Source organism: Malus sylvestris, chromosome 8, assembly GCF_916048215.2.
Source record: "Malus sylvestris chromosome 8, drMalSylv7.2, whole genome shotgun sequence".
Classification (NCBI taxonomy): Eukaryota; Viridiplantae; Streptophyta; class Magnoliopsida; order Rosales; family Rosaceae; genus Malus; species Malus sylvestris.
This window is the reverse complement of record NC_062267.1, coordinates 28045070-28062101: the sequence shown is the minus strand read 5'-3', so window position 1 is coordinate 28062101 and position 17032 is coordinate 28045070. Positions and strand designations below refer to the sequence as shown.

The following is a 17032-nucleotide window of genomic DNA, read 5'->3' as shown; positions in this document are numbered from 1 at the left end:
ACTTTTTACCTTCTTCCGTGTATGAATATAGTTTTCTTCATGTATGTGGGATGAGGATCTCTGGATTCTCTTTGATAGGATGTTAAGAATCAATTCATTTTTGCCATTTATTGTATATTATGCGATCAGTTTTTGACACACCCCATCCCGAAGGAGGGCATGCTGGCCGTCACGTGAGAGTGATGTAATCATTTACACAGTTCGGAAGCTTTAAAAATACAATGACCAAGATATAACACCCAAGGGTGAATCCTACGATACAAAGATACATTTCCTCTACCAGAGTCACCTTGTCTCTGAAATCTGGGATCACTAGTAAATCTATCACTTCGCCTCTGACCAGTGGCACTAAAACCTCAGCTGGGAAAATTAGCTCTAGTTTCACTTCTTTTGAAGCTCTGAGTCTTCCGAGGTCTTTGATATGACGTATCTTTAGCTTTATCGTCTTTCTTCTGATTCTCATTCTTTTCTTATTCCTCTTTACTCTCGCTGATCAGGTTCTCAGAGTCTTCAATGCTCAACAACATCTCGTAAACTCCAGGTAAAAAGTACAATAGATAGTGGTCGCCAAAGAACGCCACTTCTTCTTATTATCCAACCAAAGACAACATAACACCTCGACCGGATTAGCAACCCATCCGAATAGAAACAAGGCAAGTCTGTAAACTCTCTATAATACTAATATGCCGGAGGAATGAACTTTTCCTTAACCAATTCTTTAAACGCCTTCCAAACAGCTGTTCTTCCGAAAACATCGGATAACATTCATATCTCTATCAGAATGCAGATTCAACACTCAAAAACTAGGTAGTCATCTCGACCCACCTGTCGAGAGGAAATTCTCTCGACTTTGCATAGTATGAATCGTCTTTTCCCAAATGATTAAGCCATCGATCTGCTCCCTTAGGTTCTTCATCTTCTAAAGGGATTCAAATTTAACTTATAACCAGTCTCAAAGGTTCCTTTTAGATAATAGACTGAATCACAATGACAATAGTTTCCCCCCAAACTACTATATCAGGGAAATTAGGCTCATCCGAACTACGTGGCTCGCTACGAGGAGGTATAGTTCTGACAGGAAACATCAAAAAATCATTAAAGCATTAACAATTATACAGGACTGCAACCTAAGATCTGTTACCAAACTGACACACCCCGATCCGGAGGATCCAGGTGTGCTGGCCGTCACGTGAGCGTGACGTAACCATAAGTGTGACACGGAAGCGAAACAACAACTTACATAAGCAGGAATTCAAACCAAACTCTAACAGAACAACCTACTAGAATAACCGGACTAGCTATAAAGTAAACACATAAGTTCAGAGCATAGGTTTAAGTGCAGTCAAGTAGGACTAAAATAAAATTACATCACCCTCAGGTGAGTCCTACATGTCAAGAGTCTGTCAGAAGCCGGAATAAGACCTTGAGAGCCACCAACCGCTAATTAGAACCTGGAGGGGCGCAAAACAAAATGAGTGGGTCAGTAAAACCAAAGAGTTTATCAAAACATTTCATTAAAACAATTCTAACCCCTCGCCATAAAAACCTGTATACTTTCCCAGAAAATAGTATATAAACATATATATCTACACAACATCATAACTCAGCACATATCCATCATCATAACATCTCAATAATGATATGCCATGCCCAAAATATAATCAGAATGCATCACTAATAGTCAGGTGAAGTAATAAATCAACCGGAGACCCTACAATGGTCCTGTACGGCTGATACTAAAGCTCAATATCCAATTCAACCTAGTTCGTCACCTTGGGGTGCCCCAGTATTATTTGTGAGGAAGAAAGATGAAACTCTGCGATTGTGTATTGACTATAGGCAATTGAACCGGGTAACGATTAAAAACCGTTATCCATTGCCTCGCATTGATGATTTGTTTGACCAACTGAAAGGTGCGTGTGTATTTTCTAAGATTGATTTGAGATCCGGTTATTATCAGTTAAAAATTAAAGAGGAGGATGTACCCAAGACGGCTTTCCGAACTCGATACGGACATTATGAATTTTTGGTTATGCCGTTTGGGTTGACTAATGCACCTGCAACTTTTATGAGATTGATGAATGAGGTATTCCAGCAATATCTTGATAAATTTGTGATTGTTTTTATTGATGATATTCTAGTATACTCTAAATCTAAAGCAGATCATATTCGACACCTTAACTTGGTTTTAAGGAAATTGAGGGAGCATCAATTGTATGCTAAGTTCAGTAAATGTCAGTTTTGGTTGACTGAAGTGGCATTTTTGGGGCATGTTGTATCAGCTCAAGGAATTCAAGTTGATCCTCAAAAGATAGCAGCGGTGGAAGAAGTAGTTATGCCAGCGAATCTTATTCCGTTAGACATTGTGGATTTCAATGTGATTTTAAGCACAGATTGGTTACGTTATAATTATGCCAATATGGATTGCTACGGGAAATCAGTTACTTTCCATTGTCTTGGATTATCAAAGGTTACTTTTGTGATTGAGCAAAGTGGAGTGAGACATGCCGCTATTTCTGTTGTGAGGGCAAAGAGATTATTAAAAAAAAAAAAAATTGTTCTCCTGGGAGTGCTCGTGAGTTCCCAGAAACAAAATCGTGACGGTGTGGTCAGGGCCCAAAGCGGACAATATCATGCTACGGTGGTGGAGCGGGCCTGGGAAGTGATCCACCCCGGGCCGGGATGTGACAGTTTTCGTTAGGTACTGTTTGTATTTAATTTTAAATAAAAATTTAAAAATGATTTCTGACACAGGACGATCGATGAACTGATTTTTAGGATCCTCACAAAAAGGATCCGGTAGGATCCTCACACTTGTATCAACAATCAATTTTGGTCAATGTGCCTGAATTTGTTTTGACTGGCAGGATTTGAAATTTCACTTTGCTCGGTTGGTTTCCAACATATGTAAATCTTTTTTTGGTAGAAACATTTGTAAATCTTAATCATTGCAATAAGAGTTGGTTTGGAAATACTTTTAAAATAACCAAAATCGTTTTTAGAGAAATTTTTTGGATTTCAAAAGCATTGAAAGTGCTTTCTGCAAGAAACATCAGTTATATGTTTCATCTAGGAAGCACTTCAAGTGCCCTTCAAGATACAATTGCAATTTTACTAAAGTTTGGTTCCAAAAATATTTTCTTAAAAAACGCTGTCAACCAATTTTAAGATACAATTGCAATTTTACTAAAGTTTGGTCTTAAGTTTTGTGCTTAAAATATCAAAATATTCATTAATTATTTTTAACTTAAAAGTACATAATTCATTCATTTTAAAACTTAGAAACACATTTTTAAAATACAGTAAAATCAAGTCTTTAAAAAAAAAAAAACACTCATGAATCAATTTTAAAAACCTTTATTTTTCCTATAATAGCATTAAACTAATCAAAGTGTATAGAAGGTGTTCGGGCAGGAATTTCACTGGGAAGGGTCCTTGGCTCAAGTACACAGCTTCCTGAGGAGTTGGCACTTTGGTTGGCTGTTGGGCTCTTGCTTGCTTGTCGGTCTGCAAGAAGAGGACATAGTTAGTTCTGAAATGTGCCTTTGTCGGGCCTTAGGTGTAGGCATTGAGGATCACAATTAAAACTAACTAAGTGTTGAGGCGTGCCACTGCTATCTCTATATGACAAATGTAGAATGAGTGTATTTAAGCCGATTACTTGGGCCCCAAGTTACTCTAACTTTTCATTATCAAAGGATTGTCATGGATGGGTTAAGTCCACATTAAGTTCTTTTTTATGCCTTGAGATCAAGGATTTTTGTTTATCTTGTATGCTTCAAAGGGTGGAGGTTCAGATCTAATCAAAACATCAGTTTCTTTTACTTTCACGATAGTAAAGGTACTAAGTGAACCAGATTTGAGAGTTAATGGAACTTCGGATCATTAAGAGATCGAAAATGACTTGCATATTTACTGAGGGATACATTATAATAACAGATCTATTAATGGAAAGGTAAAAATAAAGAGAGTCGGGCAAGATTTCACCCATCTTACGGTCCCTTCCCTTGGCAGTTTACAAAATGATTGAGTACTAAAAGGGATGATTGGAAAGGAGTTTACACATGAGAGATCGATACTACAACATTCAAGGAAAAAGCTAGCAGAGGTTTTACATAGACAAAATATGTCTTTCTAAGGAAGTCTAAGGCTAAAAGGATGCAAAGTCTAGACAAAGCACGGCTTTCTGGGCATTTGCTTGGCTGAGAGTCAAGTTGTATGTTTGTTTGTTTGTTGATTTAAGTGTTATTGTCTCTGGGACCTCTTCCTCCTTTTATAGATGAATTAGCCCAGCTGTGTCGTTTCTGTTCTTGCCCGAAAGCAACTGAAGGGTAGTGAGTTACTAGCCTTTTTACATGTTTGCCATCCAAAAAGTACTTTTGGGCCGAGAGTTGGTGATCTTCCATCAGTTGTCACTTCTTGTAAGCAACTGGTCTTTGCATTAATGGAGAGCTGTCATAATATCTTGAAATGGATGAACTGGGCTTGTTTATGGGCTTCGGGCAAAACCTCCTTTATTGAACTCTCTTGGACTTACCTTTCTGAAAACTTAAGGTTTAAATATTAACCCAAACAGAGGGGAATATGAACTCGAGTGCATAAGGAGAAACACATCTGCACTAGCCAATACGGCATCGCTATTTATCTAAACATTTAAATGAATAATAATAGTTTAACAACCATTTGATTTCTCTCCCAGTGTTCTAATAGTTCAACAACACAGCAAATGGCACTATGAACGAAAAATTATGTACAAATTACACCTTCCATTTACACTGCACATTAACCTGCATTCCGAACTCTGCTCTCAAAAATGGCGGAAACGAAAAATTATGGAAATTAGTGCGTACTGACATGTATACTAGACAACATGTTTGCTGATTCTTGCTAGAACACACACCTTAAGTTTCCAGCGTATAATTGGTTGCTAAAATCGGAGACTTGAAACTTAGGCCCGCCTGCGGCATTGATGAACTTGGAGAGCATGCCATTTTCCACATGACCGTGCTATGAATCTTTTCTCCGTATGCCTGTAGGAACACCATAACATACCGGTGATGCTCCAATCAAGAAAGGGAGACTGCAAGCTTCACGAGCTTGACTCGTGAATGATCCAATCTTCGGCCTATGATCACAAGAAATCGTCGTTGGATCACTTCCATAAGCTTCAGGTGATTTCTTCCTCGAGACTTTCTTGGCATTACCTTGACGGCCCCTAATGCTCAAAGCCTCAAATTCTTCTGCTACTTTGCATTGGGCACAACCCTGAGAGGAACTCGATCTTTCTTCTTGCCAACCATAAAGCATGGCCTTTGCAAATGGGTTAATATCCTTGTCCGTCACTTCCCATAAATTTCCAATAATGACGGGAGAACCGGCTAGCAGATAAGATAGTGCAGGACCGTGTGGAACATAACAACCATTCAGTGTCAGAGAACCACTACTACATCCCATCAAAAGAGTAGCAGCGCAGTTTTCCAAACTCCGAATCTGATGCATGGGAATGTAGTTCACCCCTGTACCACAAGACATACGGGCACAAATGTTCAGTTTGACGTTTTAAAAACTTTTAATGCCAAACACAAAAAAGCCAGAATAATCCAACATACCACTTCCATGGCCGATATATATAAAGAGGTCGTGGCTTTTCAAGGCTTCAGCCAATTCTTCGGCTGGGGGTGCACATCCAGCCTTCCCCCGTGCAGGGTATTCAAATGAAAGGTTACTTATGGAAACATATGGATTTGTGTTTATATGTATACAGATAATATATGTCTTCCTCGTGCATCTAATTTCAGACACTGGAGAGGAATGTTTCAGAATTCCCCACTATAGAGCAGAGACGTCAGTGTAATAGTAGGAAAGAGAATCAGAAACCAGGATATTACCTCCAAATTTTGATCTCTAAACCACTTCTCAAATTCGATTTGTGTGGTACCCAGATCACGACCTGGGTTCAGGAGATAAAATGCATCCAATGGATCAATCAAAGGGAATGAAGCCTCCTGACAGAGGGCATGCGATAAGCGTCCTGGTTTCATAGTATTACTCACAACTTGATCTTGATGGTAGTTCTCCTCCAGTGTTGCAAAGATGCTCCAAACAGAAGGCATGCGATAAGCCTCCTGATTTCTTAGTATTGGTATATTCTCCCAAGGAAGCATCTGTAAATCATCATTTAATCAGCACGGTAGGTGTACTGGAGAAATGAAAGGTATCAGGTATTATCCAGAAAAGTGTACAGTGCTTACTGCCTGGTTAGCAAAATGGAGAACAAGCTAAGTTCTCTTGATTTCTTAAACTGCCTAGTGCAAAAAATAAAAAGAGAAGACAAAGGAACAAGCTATTTGTCTTGAATTTACCTTGGATTACAAACACACGAAATAATCAACCAGAGCAGTTTAATGAGCTTAAAACACTCACTATATTATGGTCTTAGGAACAGACAATCCCATTTAAGTTTCTCGGAATCTCCTATTATTAAAGAGCCTTAGATATTTGATTGCTCTTCATATTTCTACAACATTAAAGAGCCTTTTGCTAATTATCGCAGTAATCTATTTCCATAATATTTTAAGCTTTGGGGTCGAACGTGTCTATCATCGTATCAAAACTCTGGTTGTACTGGGTGGTCTGTCAGCATAAACCTTCTGATTCTAACCCCCATGTATATGTTGATTTCAAGGAGCCCGGTGGGACATCTCCTATATCTTTCTCTTCTTAGTTTGTTCGCCTTTTCACATGCAGGATGCGGTTGCAAGTCAGGAAGCGAGTTCCAGAACACAGAAAAGGGAGGACATAAGCCTGGTTTACATTGTTGGATCATTCCCTACCAGTTTCCTCTTTTGATTCCACTAATGTTTAACATAGCCCTCTTGCACATTAAGTAAAGAACTAATAATACTAGAAACACGTTTGGAGGGCTAGATTTATGTAGGAAATTAAGGGAAAGACTATAGGATACTTTACAAACGCGAGTAATAATTTCAAGTAATTTATTGGTTCCAAGTTCCAACAACCCTTTTTTTCATTGTAGATAACTACATAATTAGTTGACATGCTTTGCTCAAGTTGGAAGATGATATTCAGAGAAGAAGCATTTGACCCATAACTTTGCGAGATTAACGAGTGGAAAAAAGAGGAACCAAGCACATACCTGCACCTCGAAGTCCAGCACTAGAATGATGGGCTCTCCATTTACAGAATCTAGCCCTTCAAGCTCTTTCACTGCTTCCTGTATTAGTTGAAAAGCCAACTCCGACGGTTTCTGATAACCATTAGATTCATTAGGTGACGCCGAACACTTATTTTCCTCAGAACATCCAGCTTTACCAATATAGCAACCTTTCTTGTAACAAATCTGTGAAAGATATGCGCCTCCTCCTTTAGAAGCATATTTGGAACCCCCAAGAATGACTCTTAGAGAAGACTCTCCTCTATCTCCATTTTGCACTTAGATTTCAAATCCCGGGCCAGCTTCTTCTGTACCAAGTCCAGCTGCTTGCAGTTTGACCATTCTCCCAGAAGCATATATTTCCAAGGACCAAACCATAAATCTTCTAAGTTCCTGTTGCATGAAGATATGACACTGTGAGCGCCAATTGATACACAGCTCTCCAGATTGAAAACTGATATCTAAAGTGGAAACATTAAACAAAGTACAGAATTTCGTTTTTATAAAGATTCTACTGCCATTAACAGAATATATAGATTGAAAACCCAAATCTAAATTCATTATCTCACCAGAATCCAATATACATACAATAGCTTGGTGGATATTCATGCTATGTAGTCAGCCTGATGTGAGCCGCAAAATTAAGCCCATGAAAGTTTGCAAACAAAGAGAGGAAAGAGAGTAACCTGCTTCAGCAATTTACAAAGGCGATCATCAAGCTTCTTTCTCCACGTCCACCACAATGCCCTATTCTCTTTGGTATCTTCTTCTTCTTCGATTGAAGATGACAAATAACTCTCCTCCAATATCATTCTAAATTCTGGTGCTTCCCTGTCAACCACAGTGGAACCCCATGGGCAGCACCAATGCTTTCCAACTTTTCCTTCAGAAACACTTACAGAACCAGAACTTGTAACATCGTCTGAATCTCCTGGGGAAGTTCTACATAAACAAATTACCGCAAGTGTTAATCAGAGCAGTACATGCTATGAACTTCTGAATTCATGGTTACCTATATTAAAAATTACCTTCTAATACTGAATCCCCTGGTAGTAGCATAACGATAGGTTGACTCTTCGAGTTCAAGCGTGATACCAGAATCCATGCATGAACATAAGAAGGAAAGGACAACAACTCTTGTAGGAAAGTAGCATAAGGGCTTCCAAGCAAATTTACACAGATAATTGTTGTGCAAGGAAGGCCGGAGAAAAACAGTGTTACAAATTCTTCAAGTTGTTGAATTGACTCAGGTGCAAGCCTGCATCAGGGACAAACAAATCGTGTTAGAATGGTTCACCGACAGACACCATCTATGTTGTATAGTGACAAAAACAACCTGAGTAAATTTTTGTTTTCTGTTCCCAAACAAGTTGAGCCAGTAACAAGTGAAGCCTGAAGATTTAACAACAATTAACTTATTAGTGTGTTAAAGAAAGGAAACAAACATTAAGGTTGCTATGCAAATACAACAATCTGGAATGCTAATCAGCAGAAGAAAATATGAAGATTACAAAACTTTAAAAACAAATGGCAGCATGCATTTGCATCAGGGAGGTAATTCCAAATGATGGTTCATTTCACTACTAAACAGGATATTCAAGTGGCAGACAATACTTGTTCATAATTATGCAAGAACAGATCGATAATATACCATCTGCATTTATCTTGGGTGCTAAGACCCACATTCAGGTAATTGATATAAGCCCCAAAGTATAAAATCTGGCATATAGATTGATTAGTATGCATGTAGCTTGATTAACTGCTTATATAAATAGACTAAATAAAAAGAATCAAAGTGTGTATACATACCTCATTGTTTGTAAGGTGTTGAACATTAGATATCCCAGATATATTCGTGAAAAATTGGCAACTAAGATGAGTGCCAAGTGAAGCTTGATGAAAATAAGAAGCCGAATGGTTTTCACGGAGAGTTTTAGAAGAAGACACGACAAAGAAAACAGATCACTTGAGGCATAAAGCACTAATATAGCAGCAAGCAATCTGGAAACCTGTTTAGCACCAAAACTCAATCATCTTGGATTTGTAATAGAAGAGATAAAAGCGAAACAACAAAGAGAGGAAGATACTTGGATTTGTAATATAAGAAACTTGAATCAATAACATGCAGAGTTGTTATTTACAGTTTTACATAGATTAGGAACCAAATTCAAGTCCAAAAACTCTTTATAAAATACAAGTCTGCTACCCTTACAACACTGCAATTATCCATCCGTATTCAGATTTGAAAAAAAAAAAAAAAGAACGCTAGTGAACTTAAGTGATGTGGCAGTGGCAATAAAACCAGTCTGAGCTCTTCTGTTGTGTTTACAGAATCCAGGAAATGCAACTGAACTTGCTCGTATAGCCATAGGAAGATATCAGTTTTAAACTGCCAATGGGACCCGTCCCTAGACATTCAATTCATAGTTTAAATGAAGAAAAGCATACCACAAGATCCTATTATATCTAAATACTATGAGCTTAGGACAGATCAATCTTAGTTCACATGCTCCATAATATTCCTCTACAAACGTCAAGCAACTTTTGAACTGCATGATTCAATTCAGTAAAACAATCCCATCATAAAACGGACCTCCCTTTGAAAAAACATGGAACACAAAGGATTGTAAATTCAAAATAATTCCTGTAGAAATTATGGAAAATTAAAATAGAAGAAAAAAGAAAGATTTGACCTTCTGGAAAAGTACAGGAACATCGCGGGGGAGAACAAAAGCTAGCATCAACCAAGACACTAGTTTTGGTAGATGGATATGAGGCAGATCAGAGTACATATTCCTGGTGCCAAAATCAAGGTAGAGAAAAACACTGGAATTATTATGGCTAGGAAGCAGCAGTTAGCACAAATACAAATCTGAACAATGCACTTATGTTAACATTGCATCTGTCATTATGTATTTGCCTTGGAATTGAAAATTCATTCTTGCGTCCATATGTTAGTTAAAGCCAATATTACACTGTAAAGGCAAAAAAAATATTCAAATCGAGCTTTTAGGACAAACTAGGCAATGCTGCCCGCACGTTGCAGTGGGATTAAAAACTGTGTTGATTACTATGCTTGAAAAACACAGATAGTCGAAGAAAACAATAAGATAAATTTAGATATACAAAACACTGTAATCATTCACTGCGGTTCATTGCTTTCATCCAATTTTCAACTGGGACCAGTATTTGTACACAAAAGATTACAAAATGCTGGACTATGTACATGCATAAAATATTGGTCAACCTAGACTACACATTTTTGCCAGCATTTAGACACAGAGCATAATATTGGTCAACCTAGACCACATTTTTGCCAGCATTTAGACAGAGAGCATTGGAAAATGCTGGAACCTAGATTAGAGAGAGTTATTTACATACCAAAAACTAAGAGAAACATTGTTCGATGCATATAGAATAGAGGTGCAAAAGTAACTTCTGTTCAAAAGGTAGATCCAACGTTCTTTGTGTAGCAGAATGAACAAGAGAAAGTTGATAGTGATCTGAAATAAACAATATAAGCAAGAGTTGTTTCAAGTAAGACGCTAGAAAAAGACAGTGAGATAACAACATTTGGCAACTATTTTTCAGTTAAGGCAAAAACAGATAAAATGCTTTGGAGGAAAATTAAATGAACAATAGGATACCAATTCAAAACAAAGCATGTGCTAAGAATCTTAAATTTCGACTGTAGTAAGTTTGATAGAAAGCTTCTTAAAAAATCGGAAAATGAGAATAGATTTGTTGAATTTGTATACTGATAAATTAAAACTTGTACAAAAAGCAAGTATAAAGAGTAGTTACCTATCTTGTTGAAGAACTGGAATATGTTTTTGCAGATGTTGGAGACTGACTTTTTTTTCAATAGCTTGATAGGAACTTGGTCAAAGTCCTACACATTTTCTTCTGAGATATCTTATACATCACTGTTTGAAATTGGTGACAAAGATCGGCAGACATGAGCATGCGATAGTTTAAGATTTGGACATTGGTAAAAAAAAATTATACAGTTAGGAATGACCTTTGGTCAGAACTGGCAAAAAGACATCTTCTGACCGATTCCCTTTTTCTTTTGGATGACTGATTGTAATGCACAGAAAGAAACATGGTAAACAACTTGTCAAGTAAAAAGTGTTGTGCTAGGATAGCACCAAACCTTTTTGGAACCAACTCAAGCTAACCCACAAGAAATATATCAAATGAAAATGCAAGAACAAAATATTAAAGACACCAAGATTTAACGAGGTTCCTCAACAGTCAGTGTAACTGGAGTACGTCCTCGGAGCAGTAGGAGCTCACCTAATAATCCACTATCAACCAAATGGGAGTTTACAAAGTGTTAGCAATCTCACAACCCAAATAACCCAATACACCCAATAGCTCTCACACACCACATAAACAAATAGAGAAAGAAATATAATGAATAATTTCTTCTCTATACATGTAGCTCAAAGCTATTACAACAATAATTATGATGGATGATTGCTAACCAAAAAGAAGAGCACCTTCTTCTTCTTTTCTGCTCTCAGTTTTCTACTCTCTGCAGCTCTCTTTGCTCTCTCAAAGATGGGCTACAAAAACAGAAAAATGGTGCACACTTCCTCTATCATTCTCACTTCCGCATCCTCACTTCATCAATACAAAAGCACCCAATAAAAAACTCAAAAACATCATCATGACCATCAATTTTTCTTTTCAACAAACATAATCATGATGTCTCCTCATCATGATGCCTTTCACCCTTTTTTATTTTGGTTTGTTTATTAGCCGAAAGTTGTTTTGTTTTGTTGTCCACTTGGCCACTTGGCCACAATTCAACAATCTCCACCTTGGCCAAGTTCCGAAAAACGCCATGATAAGCCAACCAACACAATTAACACACAACATCACTCCCAAACACTAGCAAGAGAACAACTCATGCCGAGCCAAATGCTCCAAAACTCTTACTGCTCAACGCCTTCTTTATATAGGCAAAATGTGAGCCAAGTTCAAGCAATGAACAAACTTGGCTACACCAACAACCTTAGTCAACATATCATCGGGGTTGTCTTTAGTTGGAATCTTCTGGAGAATGATTTCCCATTCACCAACAATTTCACGAACAAAGTGATAACGCACATCTATGTGCTTGGTCCTCGCATGATGAACCTGATACTTAGCCAAATAAATGGCACTCTGACTATCACAATGTACCTCCACTTGCTTCTGATCAACCCCCAAATCTCTAATCAGCCCATGTATCCAAATGGCCTCCTTTATAGCTTCAGCAACTGCCATATATTCAGCCTCTGTAGTAGACAAGGCAACAGACGACTGCAAAATGGACCTCCAACAAATTGGTCCTTTAGCCATAGTAAACACATAGCCTGTAGTAGACTTCCTTCCATCCAGATCACCTGCATAATCTGAATCAACATAACCAACTGCAAAATGACCAATACCAGAGTCATCTCTCTCAAAGCATAAACCAACATCTCGAGTACCATGGAGATACCTCAATATCCACTTAGCTGATTGCCAATGCTCTTTACCTGGATTATGCATATATCGACTCACCATGCCAACTGCATGAGCAATATCCGGTCTAGAGCATACCATTGCATACATCAAACTACCAACCAAATTTGCATATGGTATATTTTTCATTTGCAGCTTCTCTTTATCAGTTTTAGGACATTGTAGAGAACTCAATTTAAAATGAGGAGCCAAAGGGGTACTAACCGGTTTGGTTGAATCATGAACTCCAAACTTTCGAATCAACTTCTCAAGGTATTGTCTTTGATTCAAACTGACCAAACCCTTCTCTCTATCTCTAGTGATATCCATGCCAAGGATCTTCTTCGCTTCACCAAGATCCTTCATCTCAAACTCATTTTTCATTTGCTTCTTCAATTTCTCAATCTCTTCGACATTCTTTGAGCCAATCAACATATCATCAACATATATCAACAAATAAATGAAAGATCCATCTTGCAACTTCTTGAAGTACACACAATGATCATATTGACTTCTAGAATAATTTTGGCCTCTCATAAATTTATCAAACCTCAAATACCATTGCCTTGGAGATTGCTTCAAGCCATATAGTGATTTCTTCAATTTGCAAAACAAGTTCTCCTTCCCTTTCACTATATACCCATCCGGTTGACACATATAGATCTCTTCATTCAAATCACCATGTAGGAAAGCCGTCTTCACATCAAGTTGCACAAGCTCAAGATCATACTGTGCAACAAGAGCTAACATAATGCGAATTGAGGAGTGCTTCACAACCGGAGAAAAGATTTCATTGTAGTCAATGCCCTCCTTTTGTGCATACCCTTTAGCAACTAATCTTGCTTTGAATCTCACATTGCTTTTCTCATCAGCATCTTCTTTCTTGGCATACACCCATTTGCAACCGATAGCTTTCTTGCCCTTAGGCAATTTAGCTAACTCCCAAGTCTTGTTCTTCAAGAGAGAATTCATCTCATCACCCATGGCATTGCACCACCTCTTCTTCTCCTCACTCTTAATGGCTTCCTCGAAATTAGATGGAATCTCATCAGTGATAATAGGAAGAGCAAAAGAAACATAGTCACTATACCGAGCTGGCTTGGTAATTTGTCTCTTTCCTCTATTCTTGGCAATAGACTCTTGAGGTGAAACTTCCTCTTCAACTTGAATAGAATCTTCAAGTTCAACTTCTTCAACATCCTCATGGTCTCCAACTTCTTCACTTGTAGTGGCTTCGACATCAGCGGAAATAGGATTTGAAGTACCAGAGGCAACTTTCTCAAGCTCCACCTGTTGGACATCTTTCACATTCTTCTCAGAGACTTTGTACATACTTTCTTCATCAAATGTCACATCTCTGCTGATTACAAGTTTTTTCATCTCTGGGCACCACAACCTGTAACCTTTGACACCACTACTAAAACCAAGAAAGATAGCCTTTTTGGCTCTAGGATCAAGTTTATTTTCAGTCACATGAAAATAAGCAGGTGAACCAAAAATACGGATATAGTCATAGTCAGAAGAAGGTTTTCCAGTCCATACCTCCATTGGTGTTTTACCCTGAATAGCAGCTGAGGGTAACCGGTTGATGATGTGACATGCATAATTAACTGCCTCTGCCCAAAATGACTTGCTTAAACCCGACTGAGACAACATACATCTAACCTTCTCAAGCAAGGTTCGATTCAATCTTTCTGCAACTCCATTTTGTTGTGGAGTTCCCCGAACACTGAAATGTCTCACAATTCCTTCTTCTTTGCAAACTTTAAAGAAAGGGTCGGATGTGTATTCACCACCATTATCCGATCTCAAAATCTTAATCTTTCTCCCAGTCTGGTTTTCAACCATTTTCTTCCAACCTAAGAAAATGCTCAACACCTCACTCTTGTGCTTCATAGTGTAGACCCAAGACCTTCTTAAATAATCATCAACAAAGGTCACGAACCAATGTCTACCACTCAAAGAGGGAGTCTTTGTAGGACCCCAAACATCTGAATGCACATAATCAAGAATGCCCTTCGTCTGATGTACAACAGTACCAAACTTCACTCTAGTTTGCTTCCCCAAGACACAATGCTAGCAGAAATCAAGCTTACAAGTCGTGGCACCTTTTAAAAGACCTTGTTTCACAAGCCCTTGTAGAGCTTTCTCACCGGCATGGCCTAATCTCATATGCCACAGTCTAGTAGTATCAGAATCGGATGTGCCCATATTTTCTGAGACTACAGATGCTTCACCTGTCACAGTGCTTCCTTGCAATAGATACAAATGGCCATATCTAGGAGCTTTCATCACAACAAGTGCACCATAAGTAACTTTCAATGTCTGTCCATCTGAATGAAACCTGAAACCCTTAGATTCCAAAGTACCCAAAGAAATAAGATTTTTCTTCAAATTCGGTACATACCGAACACCTGTCAACTCTTTAACCATGCCATCATGCAACTTCAAACGAACTGTACCAATCCCTTTTGTTGTGCAAGGATTGTCATCTCCCATGAACACAACGCCACCATCAAACTCTTTCAAGCTTGAAAACCAATCCTTGTGAGGAGTCATATGATGAGTAGAACCCGTATCCAACACCCACTTAGTAGCACAATCAAATGATGAGGAAGTGGTTAAAGCAAAATCAGAAAAATCTGTTTCAACCTCAGCAACATTAGCTTCAGAACTTTCTTTGCCTTTGGTCTTCAATTTAGGACAATCTTTCTTCCAATGACCCTTATTACGACAAAAGGCACATTCATCCTTTTCCAAAGGTTTTCTACCTTTAGAGTTTCCTCTAGGTCGAGACTGTGATTTTTTCCTACTAGAAGATGATCTTCTCTCCGATGATCTACCTCTAACAAATAAAGCTTCAGAGGTACTATCATGATTTTTATCTCTATGCCTCATTTCATAATTCATCAAGGCATTTGACACATCTTCAAATTTCACAGTTTCTTTACCATGCATAATAGTGGTAACAAAATGCTCATAAGAGTCCGACAAGGAATTCAACAATATTAAGGCCTTATCTTCATCCTTAATATCCTCATCTAAATTTAACAAGTCGGCAATCAACTTATTAAAAGCATCAAGGTGTCTAATCATTTTTGTACCTTCTTTGTATTGGAAGCGGTAGAGCTTTTTCTTCAAGTGTAGCCGGTTCTCTGCACTCTTTGTCATATACTTGTCTTCCAATTTTTTCCACAACACACTTGCTACCGTCTCCCGCATCACAAAATACTTCTGAGTTTTTGCAAGGCACAACCGAATTGAAGAGCAAGCCCACAAATTTAATTTCTCCCATTCCGACTTCGACATAGCTTCCGGCTTTTCTCCCAAAGCAGCAAGTAGATCTTGTTGAGCCAACACATCTTTGACCTCACATTGCCACATCCCGAAGTTGTTTGTGCCATCAAACTTTTCAACTTCGAACTTTGCATTTTGCACCGTAGTTCTTGCAAACCCGGAGGTGCTTCCAAAAGGATTCTCATCTTGCCCGTCTGACATCTTTGGCAACTAGACAGTACCCAAGAGCAACTAGTGCTCTGATACCAATTGTTGTGCTAAGATAGCACCAAACCTTTTTGGAACCAACTCAAGCTAACCCACAAGAAATATATCAAATGAAAATGCAAGAACAAAATATTAAAGACACCAAGATTTAACGAGGTTCCTCAACAGTCAGTGTAACTGGAGTACGTCCTCGGAGCAGTAGGAGCTCACCTAATAATCCACTATCAACCAAATGGGAGTTTACAAAGTGTTGGCAATCTCACAACCCAAATAACCCAATACACCCAATAGCTTTCACACACCACATAAACAAATAGAGAAAGAAATATAATGAATAATTTCTTCTCTATACATGTAGCTCAAAGCTATTACAACAATAATTATGATGGATGATTGCTAACCAAAAAGAAGAGCACCTTCTTCTTCTTTTCTGCTCTCAGTTTTCTGCTCTCTGCAGCTCTCTTTGCTCTCTCAAAGATGGGCTACAAAAACAGAAAAATGGTGCACACTTCCTCTATCATTCTCACTTCCGTATCCTCACTTCATCAATACAAAAGCACCCAATAAAAAACTCAAAAACATCATCATGACCATCAATTTTTCTTTTCAACAAACATAATCATGATGCCTCCTCATCATGATGTCTTTCACCCTTTTTTATTTTGGTTTGTTTATTAGCCGAAAGTTGTTTTGTTTTGTTGTCCACTTGGCCACTTGACCACAATTCAACAAAAAGAAGGGAGGAATAACCTTATGTTTTGAGTCACTACGTCACACCTCAGTTCAATTCGTTGATTAACTTGTTTCGGGTCCAAATGTTGTATAGTAGTTATGCGACCCAAGATATCTTCCAATTTG

At 38.2% G+C, this 17032-nt stretch overlaps 1 long non-coding RNA gene and 1 pseudogene across 1 annotated transcript; both read right to left on the bottom strand.

The window, feature by feature from the left end:
* Positions 1–4640: 4640 nt before the first annotated feature.
* The window catches only part of LOC126631505 (separase-like), a 31886-nt pseudogene continuing 19494 nt past the window's right edge, over positions 4641–17032 (bottom strand).
* Positions 10290–11258, bottom strand: LOC126631843 (uncharacterized). The gene is made up of 3 exons (XR_007626476.1): positions 11196–11258; positions 10979–11100; positions 10290–10677 (listed from the first exon to the last, which is right to left on the bottom strand). It is a non-coding gene; the product is annotated as an uncharacterized LOC126631843 (long non-coding RNA).